Source organism: Rhinolophus sinicus, chromosome 17, assembly GCF_057876585.1.
Source record: "Rhinolophus sinicus isolate RSI-liver-muscle chromosome 17, RSI-T2T, whole genome shotgun sequence".
NCBI classification, from domain to species: Eukaryota; Metazoa; Chordata; class Mammalia; order Chiroptera; family Rhinolophidae; genus Rhinolophus; species Rhinolophus sinicus.
The window spans coordinates 126,263,392-126,277,111 of record NC_142517.1 but is presented as its reverse complement, the minus strand read 5'-3'; the positions used below and the strand labels follow the sequence as shown (position 1 = coordinate 126,277,111).

General features: G+C 35.0%; 1 protein-coding gene across 3 annotated transcripts in view; it reads left to right on the top strand.

The window, feature by feature from the left end:
• The window catches only part of DPP10 (dipeptidyl peptidase like 10), a 1,313,078-nt gene that overhangs the window by 847,231 nt on the left and 452,127 nt on the right, over positions 1-13,720 (top strand). The gene's annotated exons all lie outside the window — the stretch shown is intronic.

Below are 13,720 nucleotides of genomic sequence, written 5' to 3'. Positions count from 1 at the left end.
TGAAGGAGTGGAGTCTGAATGTCCCATATGTAGTTGATAGCCTACCTGTAGTGAAAATGCCAAGGGAGGATTTAAGGGACAAAGGTTTAGCTCAGACAAGAATGAGCTAAGCCTCATAGATTAAATGACCATATAGGCATGGATGCATTTCTGAGCTCTCTATTCTGTTCCATTCATCTATGTATCTGTTTTTATGCCAGAACCATGCTGTTTTGATTACTATAGGCTTTTAGTATGATTTGATGTCAGGTAGCGTGATACCTCCCCACTTTGTTCTTATTTCTCAAGATTGCTGTGGCTAATCTAATATGGTTCCATATAAATTTTAGGATTATAGGTTCTAGTTCTGTGAAAAGTGTCTTTGGTAATTTGGTAGGGATTGCGTTGAATCTGTATATTGCCTTAGGTAGTATGGACATTTCATCTATGACAAAGGAAGTAAGAATTTACACTGGGGTAAAGACAGTGTGTTTAATAAATGGTGCTGAGCAAACTGGACAGACACATGCAAAAAAACGAAGCTGGACCACATTCTTATGCCATATACAAGAACAAATTCAAAATGGATTAAAGACTTAAATGTAAGACATGAAACCATAAAACTCCTGGAAGAAAATATATGAAGTAAATTTGCAGACATTACCGTTAGTAATGTTTTTACTGATATATTCCCTCAGGCAAGGAAAGCAAAAGTAAAAAATGAACATGTGGGATTACATCAAACTAAAACGTTTTTTTCACAACAAAGGAAACCATGAATAAAACGAAAAGGCACCCTACTGAATGGGAGAAGATATTTGCCAATGAAACATATGATAAGGGGTTAATATCCAAAATTTATTTAAAAAAAACATTCAACTCAACATCAAAAAAAAAAAAAAAGAACTTAAATGAAAAATGGGCTGAGGACGTGAACAGACAGTTCTCTAAAACGGACATACAGATGGTCAAAAGACATTAAAAAATGGTCAATGGCACTAACCATTAGAGAAATGCAAACAAAAACCACAATGAGTTACCACCTCACCCTGGTCGGAATGGCTCTCATCAATAAATCAACGAACAACAAGTGTTGGCGAGAATGTGGAGAAAAGGGAGCCCTTGTGCACTGCTGGTGGGATTGCAGATTGGTGCAGCCGCTACGGGAAACAGTATGGAGGTACCTCAAAAAATTGAAAATGAAACTACCTTATGACTCAGCAATTCCATTCCTGGGGATCTATCCAAAGAAATCCAAAATGAAAAAGTAATTTGAAAAAAAATGTATATGTATGTGCACCCCTATGTTTACTGCAGCACTATTTACAATAGCCAAGACATGGAAACAACCTAAATACCCATCAGTAGACAATTGGATAAAGAACTGTGGTACATTTGCACAATGGAGTATTACTCGGCCATAAAGAAAAATGAAATCTTGCCATTTGCAATGACATGAATGGACCTAGAGAATATTATGCTAAATGAAATAAGTCCGACAGAAAAAGACAAATGCTATATGATCTCACGTATATGTGTAATCTAAGGAACAGAATAAATGAACAACTCAGATACAGGAAACAATAGAAATAGACTCAGATATAGGAAAAAATAAAACTGATGGTTTTTAGATGGGAGGGGGGTGGGGATGGGGGAGAAGGTAAAGAGATTAGAAAGTACAAATTAGTAATCACAATATAGCCACCGGATATGAAATACACTTTGGAGAATATAATCAATGATGTTGTAAAAATTATGTAGGATGCCAGATGGACACTTGTCTTAATAGGGAGACCACTTCATGGATGGTGTAGATGCCTGACCACTGCACTGTACACCTGAACCTGAAGTTGAATAATACTGAATGTCAACTATAATTAAATATATACATATGTGTGTGTGTATATATGTGTGTGTGTGTGTGTGTGTGTGTACACACACACACACACACATATATATTTAATGTATGTATATACACACACACGGGAGGTGGAGTACAACATAAGGAATATAGTCAATGGAATTGTAACATCTATATTCAATGTCAGAGGGATAGTACATTGGGGGGATTAGCACTTTGTGAGGGGTATAAATGTCTAGCTATTACATCTATTACATTGTTTTGTAACCTGAAACTAAAAAAAAAGAAAAATATGGATCTCCTATGGCACTGCTGGATTCCTTGACATGGGAAAGAAAGAAACACTTCCTTTAAAACTGAAATAAAAAAGAATGAGCTAAGTCTCTAAATGCCTCTTTCTCCTTTTCCCTGCAATTTATTTTTTCTTCCATTCTAAGATTCTCTCTAAAGATCCACTCCAAATTTCCCTTTCAGTGATCTTTGGACTATGTTCTTGAGATTAAAATGTTTCACATTAATATATAAATTTTCAGTAGGCCGAACTCTTCTTAGTGGAATTATTTCAGAACGTGGAAGTTTCACTACTCTTTAGTAGGTGCTAATATGGAAGGCAGAGAAAGGCTGCTCCCTTTTTAAAATTTTCCAAACTGTCTTCTAGCAACAATAAATTTTGCATGCTGCTATAACCCATCCAACTAACATCCTCAAAGACTGAACATCCATAGATGATTTAGAATTATTTAAAAAATAGTCATTTCTGGCATAAGATTGAAGACTGTTTTTCAATGTGTTTCTGTTCTGTTCTGTTCTGTATATGTTATGTAGTTCCTGCCTCGGCTTTGTTATTTAAGGAGCTGCTTAAAACATATTGAACTCATTTTCTTATGTAGGAAATATGATTAACAATAGCTCTCTTTCTGAGTCCTTTAGTCAACTAATTATGATGAGTAGTTATACAGGTGGCGATATCAATTGTTCCAATGTGGTACTTTTCATCTTTGTAGAAATATAGGCTTTGGAATGTATACATTCTCAAAAATATAGTTTGTAGTTGCTATTTAACATGTGAAGAGATTGAGAAAGAAATTAAGGAGGTCAGGAGGGAGGAAAAAGAAAGAAAAATAACTTTAAAAAGGAAAGAAAAAACTTGCCCGGTAAGAGCTGGTCGTTTTACCCAGTATGCTCTTTGGGAGCCCTCTCTTAACTGCCTTATTTATTCACTTGTGGTACAGTGTAATTGAGCAATGGGTTGGCTCTAAGTTGCTGCAGAATGCCACAAATTTTTGTTCTGGAAGATGAGTTTATGTTCACCTAGTGCTTCTATTACATATAAGAATTTTAGCCTAATTACGAAAAAAAATGAATGATTCAGTTTTACTGTTTTCTATTGTTGACTCACCCTGATGGAGGAAATTAGTGGTCTAATGCCTGTGTGTTTCTCTTAATGCTTTCTCCCATCCCGATTCTAGTATCTTTTCCTGGTGATTCACTTTCTCAAATTTTCTTTTATTCTCTGAGGCCATATTGACACTTTGGGGGTCCTGGAGAGTTTGGTATAACAAACTCTAGAGTTGGAGATTCACTAAATTAAATTTCCTCTACTCAACCCTTTCCCAGTTGCCCCAAAATAAAAACGCAGTATAGTTGACCTCAGTAGGTCATGCACTTATTCACTTATTATAGCAAGGGCTTTTGGCAAGACACACACCTTGGTTTGAGCTTTAGCTCTAAAAGTTACTACTAGTCTAGGGAATTTGGCTAGTTTCTTACTTCACTGGTCTATATTATGGGTACAACATATAGTGCCAACTTTTCAGTGTTATTATAAGGGATAAATGTGATAATATACTTCAAGTATTTAGTATGGCGTCTGGCACTGCTGCTGCTGTTCCTCTTATATGGCTCTTATTCAGTACTTTCTGAGCACTAGACACAATGCCAAGCACTGTATTGCATGAGGGAGAATTCCAAGAAAAAGTATAAAGTCTGTCAGGAATATAGATCCTCTGTAATTTCGACGTTAAGTGATGACAGGTGGAATCTGGAGTCAGTCTTTCAGTGGTCTGTTTGTTCATTCATTCATTCCTTCATCAATCGATAAATATGGAGTTTTGATAACATTGTAGATGCTATACATAGTAGCTGGCTGATTTAAGTCTATTACCTCCAGTCCCCTTCCTTCTCAACCACACAAATACACAACAACCCAACATCCCCAAACCAAAGACTTGATCATATAAATGGAAGTGGCTATTATTATTTAGATTTGCAGTTTACTTAGTTCATCTCATATACCACATGTTCAAATGTCTTTGGCTTTCACTGTTAATTTTGGCAGGGATATCATGCTGGAGTGGAAAAGGTATTCATATAAGAAGCAGAGAAAAGTGTTTTCTGCACTCTCTGTAATCTCAGTGCCAATGAGGGCCTGGGAAATTATAAAATTGAAGAGTGGGTGGGTGTCATGACAATGGTTAGGAATTTGCTTGAGTTACGAACAAGCAAATACTAGCCTAGTTACATGACCTTTATGAAGGGCTCAAACTAAACATGTCAGAGTGAAATACAAGGCCAGACACCTAGCATTTTGTGGCTAAAAACCTGAGTCATAAACCTGGAATCACTCTTAGAAGTTATCTAGTCTTTCCTCCCTCATGAGACGGGGAAAAAGCAGAATTTATTTAACCTCCGGTTCTGGGGACTAGAATCCATTAAGACCATTAGTGTAGACTTTTGATTTAGCATGTGTGCCTGTGCTTGTCTGTGGTCAGACACTAATGGTCTAATTATACTAACCCTTCTTACTCGCAGGCTGGAGATACCTCAGCTATGCTAGAATAGATCCACAAAGAAAACTTCCAACTGGAAAGATAACAGACAAAACTCCCCTTCTCATCTTGCCTTTGTCCACCAATAGTTTCCAAGTCCCAGCTTTCTAGGCAAAACCAGACAGGCAGGTGGAAACTTTCAACCAAGAAGGGGAATCCATGTTAGCAAAGGGAACTTCTGGTTCTGGAATTATTCAGCAAGGGATGGATTTGCTTGCCCAACAAGATACTGGACCTTAAGGCAAAATCTGACTCTAGAACAATCCTTCCAATAAGGATGGGAGTCAGCAATTCTTATGCATTATAAAGTTATATAACTTTGAACACATCAGTTACCTCATTGGACTTCAAGTGTTTTGTTGAAGAAGAGGGCATCTGTGGTTTGCTAGACTGGGAAGTGATCTTTTAAAGTGTATTGCAGCTCTAGTATCAATTATCTAATATAAGAACAAGAACAACAACAATAATAATGGCTTATTTGATACCAAACATACCAATATTAAATCTGGTGAGCTTTCTCACTAAGCCTCTTCCATCTTGAAATTATATTTAGTGAGTTTTTTTGGGGGGTGGGGTGGAAGGTGGAGGAGGAAGCATACAAGAAGTTATATAGTCTAAGACATGATTTAGAAACTGTTTTGCTCAAAATAGTATCACATTTTATAGGTAAGTACTAAGGAATACAAGGCTATAACCAGAAAAACACATGTTCATTGCAATCTTGGTTTGATTGCAAATTTTATTACAGAAGTAATTTGGCACAGGTGTCTTAATTTCCTGCCTTGTGAAGAGAAGTCCTGATTATTTTTGAAGAGTGGGTTAACCATTCAAGTATTTCCTTAATAAGTATATCTGAAAGTAACAAACTATTCACCTCAAATTTTCTAATTTTTTAGATGCATTGATCAAGCTCTCATTTTTTTGTTTGTATTGAATTTGTTTAAAGAAAAAAAAGAATACGTGAATTTATTTAAAGAATATGTAACTATAAGATAAATAATTATACTCTACAATTATATGAGTATACATTCATGCTTAAAATTTTGGAAACTGGTCTTATGTAGTTACATAAAGCATTTACTTTGCAGTCTCATATTTATGTTTAATATGTAGAAGGGAAATGAACATTGTCAGAAAACATTTCATGCAGAATACAGTTACCCATTTGGACCAGTTTTGAGAACAGAGGTGTATTTTTTTGAGTTACAAAGTATTCAGTAGAGGATATTGATCAAGCTCTTCAATCCAGTTGCCATATTGAAATAAACACCTGTGGACTATGTATATTCCACCAGTTCTTCATGAACAGTGGCCTGTTGCCCTTTGATTGATGTCTGTAATCAGTCAGTGTCAAAACAGGGTCATCGGGGTTAATTTACTGTCATCGCTGACTAAAGACAAAGTTGTAAAGCATTGAAAGTGTCTTGATCATTCAGTCTAGCTCTTGTTCCTTTAGGCAATTTCTCATTTTTTTTTTTAGTACCCTTTAGCATCCTGGGTCTTTACAGAGCTATCAGAATGCAAAAGAAGCCAAGCATTTATGCATAAGCCATCAGCACTCCGCTGATCTTAGTTAAAAAAAGAATTTAACAAATTGTCCAGTTCCACTATACAGATGAGTTTTTATTCAACTCATAAAAGTATCTCTAATAGTAAGAATTTTACACTAGGTTCTGATGTCAGATTGCGGAAGAATTTACACAGGTTGAGATTGCCACTGTGATGTTGATAGGTAAATCTTTATGTAAGATAAGGATTTGATCCATGAAGATATGCTCCAATAGTTTATTTGTGCCAAGATTTAGAACTAAGAAAGTGTAGGGAACTAGAGAAATATAGGCAACCCTATCTAGAAAAAGAAATAAAACAAAAACTAGATGTTAACATTTAAGAACACATGCCTTTTTCTGAGGAAATACATTTATTTTCAAAGAGTGTGCAAAATTATCTTATTTAATGCCTCCTACCACACTAATCTAAAGCCAGATTAGTTATTAGATTGTACAGCTAGAGTCAGGGAAATTTGGTTGACTTAGGTGTCTGATTTGTGGAAAAAGTATGGCAGATACAGTGATTCAACTGACCTTGATATCAGACTGACTTGAGTTCATGCCCTCTCCATGATATATGCCTGCAAATATGACTTTGAAGTAAATAATTATCTCTTCCCATTGTTTTAGACACCAGGCTTTTACACAAGGCTTTAAAGAGTTTAACCTATCCCTATTTAAAAAAGCAAACAAACAAAGAAAAAAACGGTAATTTTCCAGAAAGATTTGATATAATCAAGTACTTTATTGGACTGCTGGCAACTGATTTGTTATTTTTATACAAAAAACTCAAAATGATTTTATTCTGGTTACTATTATGTTATGCCAAAATAATAGTTCCTGGTTATAGTTAGTTAAAATGTCATGTTATATTATGTTACAAGCAATTTCTCAGCCACTGTAATTTAAAAGGTGTCATTTAAGCATCTGAACCTGTGTTTTAAAATGTCAAAGCAACAATTAAACTGTCCTATTATCCTTTTATGAGGGAGAGATAACGTTTTACAGATTAAGAAATCTGTGTTACTCACTTGGCGATATCAACAGCAACAAAGAGGCAACTTGTTTATTTTATTTTGTAGAATTAAAAACGGAGGCATGTTGTATGGGTGGGCATAAACTAAATAGTTTCTGCTTGTTTTTCCAAGAATAGCACAGAAGAGTACATTTGAATATAATGTTACCCAGACATAATCAGGCTGCCAAAAATAAAACAATGGTAGATTATAACAGTTTACCCCAGATAACATGGAATGTTGTTACTTTTCTAATAGACTGATCTCTGATGTTGAATAAAAGGCAGTTTTTTCTGGCGTTAATAAACTAAGAGTAGTTATTTTTTGTCTTTGGTTTACAGTTCCATTTCAATAATTTGTCAGATTTGATTTCCTTACTTATTCTCATCTCTTCGTCTTCTCCAATCAGATAAATAATGGATTTGGGTTACATTACAATGTGTTCAGTTTTAAAAATCAGAAAATAATCTGCTTTAATAAGTAACATTCATTTATTAACTGCTTGTTACATGCCAGATGTTGTACTAAATGCTTTACATGTACTATTTTATTCATCCTCACACTATGGACATGGAATAGATACTAATAATTTATTCATACTCTACATTACTTGGTTAAGTCTTACAAGTTATTGTAAATTGCTGGTCACACAATTGGAACAGGGAGAAGCTGACTCACTGTCCCAGGCCATTTTGGCCCAGACATTTGTTTTATCTTTTGAAATATAGGTTAAGATATATGAGTGCACCAATGGAAAGTATGAGCAAGAAACATTACAAGAAAAAAAAAAAAGGTGAAATGTGTTCCCCCTTATTCTGCCTCTTAATGTTTTTAATGATCAAATTGATTCTGTCTATCCCTTAAAGGGAATGCACAGCAGAGAAGAAATTAAGCTGGGATAGAAAAGGGATTAACAGGGAGGAAATGACAGAAGTGGGCAATTGAAAACTATGCCTATAAATTCTGTATGAATTTTTATTTCAGCTATCATGTTTTTTTGGGAAACCACAAATATCCATGATAAAAATGAGTGCACATTTTTCCCTAAACCATATTGCATAAAAAATATTTATATGTCACTGTACAACTTTAATTATTTTGCCATAGTTTTGCCTCTTGTTAATATAAATATTTATTTTAGAAATATGATCGCCTCGCCTTTAAAAATGGCAAGATAGCCTGTTCCTTGAGGAGCAAAATTTCCTTAAAAGGAGAAGTTACATGCAATTGCCCCACTTCCTGGGAGAGGAAAAAAAGTGTCTTTTAACATATATTTTATTGCCAGAGATTTTAACATCCCATTCTTTGGCTTTGAATGAACCCCATTACAGAGTTTGTTTATAAGGTGTAACAAGAGACGCTATCTGTAAAAAATAAATAAATAGATAGATAGATAGATAGATAGATACATAGATACATAGATACATAGATACATAGATAAATAAATAAATAAAAGGAAAGAAAGAAGCATTAAACAATAAATAATACGCTGTTTTCTACTTTTGTTCTTGGAAAATTTCAGTGTTTGTTCAGTGTTCTAGTTGTTCTTCCACACTACTTTTCTTGGTCAAGATTGTTCAAGGGAGTGTAAAATTAAATTCAGTAAACTCTAGAAAAACTGGAATCTGTGAAACTAGATGTAGGAAATATCCTATGTAAATGGAAGACTGTGCTTTAAATTTGGGCATCACAATTAGGCTTTTGCATGGGATGTAGAAGCTCTTTAATCCGAGACTCACAGTTGACCTTGCTTTTTCTGGCGCATCACCTGTAATCATATAATATTAGGGGAACAAGGCCAAATGATTTACTTTTTTGTATGGCTTACAATTCAACATTCAGGAGTTCTAGTTACTCAAATTACCTTACTTTTCCCCGTTGAATTCATCATCTTTATTCTCTGAGTCAAAGAATGGTGCTGATAACAATTTTATTGAAATGAAATTCACACATCATAAAATTATCCATTTTAAAATGAACAATTCAGTGGCATTTAGGACATTCACTCTGTGTGCAGCCACAACCTCTGTGTAGTTTCAGATCATTTTCATCATCCCAAAAGGAAGCCAATTAAGCAGTTACTTCCAGCTCCTCACAATCACCGATCTCTTCTCAGTCTCTACAGATTTACCTATTCTGAGTATTTCATATAGATGGAATGAAATGATATGTGACGTTTGAAGTCTGACTTCTTTTACTTAGCATGGTATTTCAGAGGTTCATCAACATTGTCACACTTCAATAATTTTAGTAGTTTTAAGTGTAAAAGTCTTTACATCCTTGGTTAAATTTAGTCCTAAGTATTTTATTCTTTTAAATGCTATTGTAAATCGAATTGATTCCTAAGTACATTTTGTTTGTTTGTTTGTTTTACTACTCATTGCAATGTATGGAAGTACAAATTATTTTTGAGTTTGAGTGTGTACTTTTAACTTTGCTAAATTGCCTTAGTTGTACTAGGTTATTGTGGATTCTTTGGGCTTTTCTACATAGGGAGGATAATGCCATGTCTGAACAGAGATAATTTTATTTCTTCATTTCCAATTTGGCTGCCTTGTATTTTGTTTTCTTGACTAATTATTCTTGCTAGAATTTCCAGTAAAATATTGAATAGAAATGGTGAAAATAGGCATCACTGCCTTCTTCCTGATCGCAGAGGAAAGGTTTCAGTCTTTCATAATTGACTGTCATCTTAACTGTGGGTTTTTCATAAATATCCTTTATCATGTTGAGGACGTTTACTTTTAATCCTGATTTTTGAGTATTTTTATGAAAAAGAAAGAGTGATGGAGTTTATCACATGTATTTTATCATCAGTTGAGATGATTATGTGTTTTTGCCTCTTTTCTCTATTAATATATAGGTATGTTGGTTGATTTTCTTTTGTTCAGGTACCCTTACATTCTGGGGGTAAATTGTTCTTGTCAATGATGCATAATCTTTTTGATATGCTGAAAAAATTGATTTACTAATTTAAAAAAATATTCTGCCATTCTGTGTTAGTATTTCAACGAGGATTTTTGCATCTATATTCATATGGAAAATTGATAACTTTCCTTTTCTTCTATGCTCTTTGTCCTGACTGGGATCAGGATAATTCTAACCTTATATAATAAGTTAGGAAGTATTCCCTTCTCTTCTCATTTTTGGGAGAACTTGAGAAGGATTGGTGTTTATTCTTCTATAAATAGTAAAATTCACAAGTGAAACCATCTGCTCCTGGACTTTTTTTGTTGTTTTTGGGAAGTTTTTAATTACTGATGTAATTTACTTATTTTTTATAAATCTATTCAGATTTTCTATTTCTGTTAGAGTCAGTTTGGTAGTTTGTATGTTTCTACAAATGTGCCCATTTTATGTCAGTTATCTAATTTGTTTGCATATAGTTGGGCATAATATTCTCTTATAAATCACTGTATTTCTGTAACATTTTTAGTAATGTTCTTTGTTTCATATCTGACTGATTATTTGCATCCTCTTTCTTTTTTAACTTAACTTAATAAATATTTTTGTCAATTTTGTTGATCTTTCAAAGAACCACTTTTGGTTTTGTTGATTCTCTCTAATGTTTTTCAATTTTCTATTTTGTTTCTCATCACTCTAATCTTTTTTAGCTTCTTTTTTGTAGATTTCAGTTTTTTTTAAACTTTTTTACATGTAAAGTTAGTTTATTGATTTGAGCTTATTATTTAGTTTTTAAAAAGATTTTATTAAACATATAGCTAGCATACAATATTATATGGGTTTCAGGGGTATGCCATCGTTGTACAATGCTTATATACCTAAACAAGTGATCACCATGGTAAATCCAGCAACTATCTGACACTGTACCAGGCTACCACAATGTTATTGACTATATTCCCTATGCTACATGTTACTGTTACATCCTCATAATTTATTAGTTTTGTACCTGGAAATTTGTACCACTTATTGCTCTTCCTCTTCCCCTTCTCCTTTTTAATTTTTTAGTTACAGTTGACATTCAATATTATGTTAATTTCAGGTGTACAGTATAGTGGTAAGACATTTATATAATTTGAGAAGACTGCTCTTGTATCCACCTGGCATTGCACATAGTTATTACCATATCATTGACTACATTCCCTATGCTTTACTTTACATCCCCATGACTATTTTGTATTTACCAATTTGTACTTCTTTATCCCTTCACGTTTTTCACCCAGGCCCCCCAACCCCTCCCATTTATCAGCCCAATAAATCTAGTACCCATCTGACACCATACATAGTTATTACAATATAATATTCCTTGTGCTATAAACTATATCCCATGACTACTATGTAACAACCAACCTGTACTTCTAAATCCCTTCCCCTTTTTTCACCCACACTCCCAACGCCCTCCAATCTGGCAACCATCAAAATGTTCTCTATTATCTGTGAGTTTGTTTCTGATTTGTTTGTTTGTTTTGTTCTTTAGATTCCACATATATGTGAAATCACATAGCATCTGTCTCACTGTCTGACACTCCACTCAGCACAGTACCCTCCAGGACCATCCATGCCATCACAGATGTCAAGAACCCATTCCCTTCCCTGGCTGAGCAATATTCCACTATATATACATACTACCTCCTCTTTATCCATCCATCCATCCGTAGACAGCCACCCAGGCTGCCTCCACATCTTGGCTAGTGAAAAAATTTTTCCATCCCTTTACTTTCAGTCTGTGTGTGTCTTTCAAGTGAAGTGTCTCTTGTAGGCAGCATATGTAAGTGTCCATTCAGCCACCCTCTGTTTTTTGATTGGAGCATTTAATCCATTTACGTTGAAAGTAATTGTTGATAGATATGTAGTTATTGCCATTTTATTGTTTATAATTTTCATCTTTTTCTTTTTTTCTTTTTTCCATCTTAAAGAAGTTCCTCTCACATTCCTCGTAATACAAGTTTGGTGGTTATGAACACCTTTAGTTTTTTCTTGTCTGAGAAGCACTTTATTGGACCTTCAATTTTAAATGATAGCCTTGCTGGATGGAGTACCATCAATTGTAGCTCCTTGCTTTTCAGGATGTTGAATATTGTGTGTCAATACCTTCTGGCCTGCAAAGCTTCTGCTGAGAAATCAGCTGACAATCTTACAGAAACTCCTTTATAAGTTGCTAGTTGCCTTTCTCTTGCTTCTTTTGGGATTCTCTCTTTGTCTTGTAACTTTGCCATTTTAATTATAATGTATCTTGGCATGGGCCTGTTTTGGCTCAGCTTGTTTGGGACTCTGCACTTCCTGAACCTATATGTCTATTTGCATCTCCAAGTTAGGGAAGTTTTCAGTCATTATTTCTTCAAATAGGTTCTCAATCCCTTGCTTTCTCTCTTCTGCTTCTGGTACCCTTATGATATGGGCCTCAAAGCCACATACCTCAGTCTGCCTCCCATGGGCCTCAGATATCTCCTGAGTCACCCTCCCTCTGCAGGAGCCCAAGGTGAGTGCCTGTGAGCAAGTGGGTCTGTGTTTGGGCCCTTTAACAGGATGTCTGTGTTTCCTACAGCCTTCTGTCCCACCTGGATGGTAGGAATCCCCACTGTTTTTCACAGGAAGATGCTGTGGACGTTCCTCTTCCCAGCACCCATACTCTGTGCTGGGGAACCTCATGAGGGGCTGGGGCCCTTCGCTCCTCCTGGGGGAACCTCCAATTTTCATCCACCACAAGGAGGTGTGGGACCAGCTGGTTTCACATGTCCACCCCTCCTACCAGTCTTGTTGTGCTGACTTCTTTATATCGCTTCTTTATAATTATACAATTTCTATACATCCAGACTTCAGATGTTTCTCCAGGTTGATTCTTCTATAATTTAGTTGTAATTTTAGTGTGTTCATGGAAGGAAACAGGCACAGTGTTTATATGCTCTGCCATCTTGATCTCCTCCACAACTTGAGTTTATTTATTTTTAATGCAGATGATTACAGCTGTAAGTCTGCATATCCCTTTGAATAATGCTTCTATTGTGTCACATAAGTTTTAGTATGCTGTATTCTTATTTTTATTTGTCCCAAAGTATTTCCTAATCTCCCTTGTGATTTCTTCCCTGAAATATTGCTTCTTAAGAGTCTGCTGTTTGGGAAGGGGGCTCTAGAAGAGGGTAAACGGGGCCTAATACATGGTGATGGAAAGAGAACTGACTCTGGGTGGTGAACACACAATGTGATATATAGATGATGTATTACAGAATTGTACACCTGAAATCTATGTCGCTTTACTAACAATTGTCACCCCAATAAATCTTAATTAAAAAAAAAGTGTGCTGTTTAATTTTCTCATCTAGGTAAATTTTTAAGTTTTCTTTCTGTTATTGATTTTTAGTTTAATTTCATTGCATTTGCAAAACCTAATTTCCCAAAGAGAATCTTTCCCCAGCTTTTTTCCTCAAGCTTTGGAAGCTCTATTTTATGCCTTAATAGTATATTTTTCCTCAGGTAGCTGTGGCTTGTTCATTTGCCTTATAATGTTTTTGAGGAACATCCACTGCT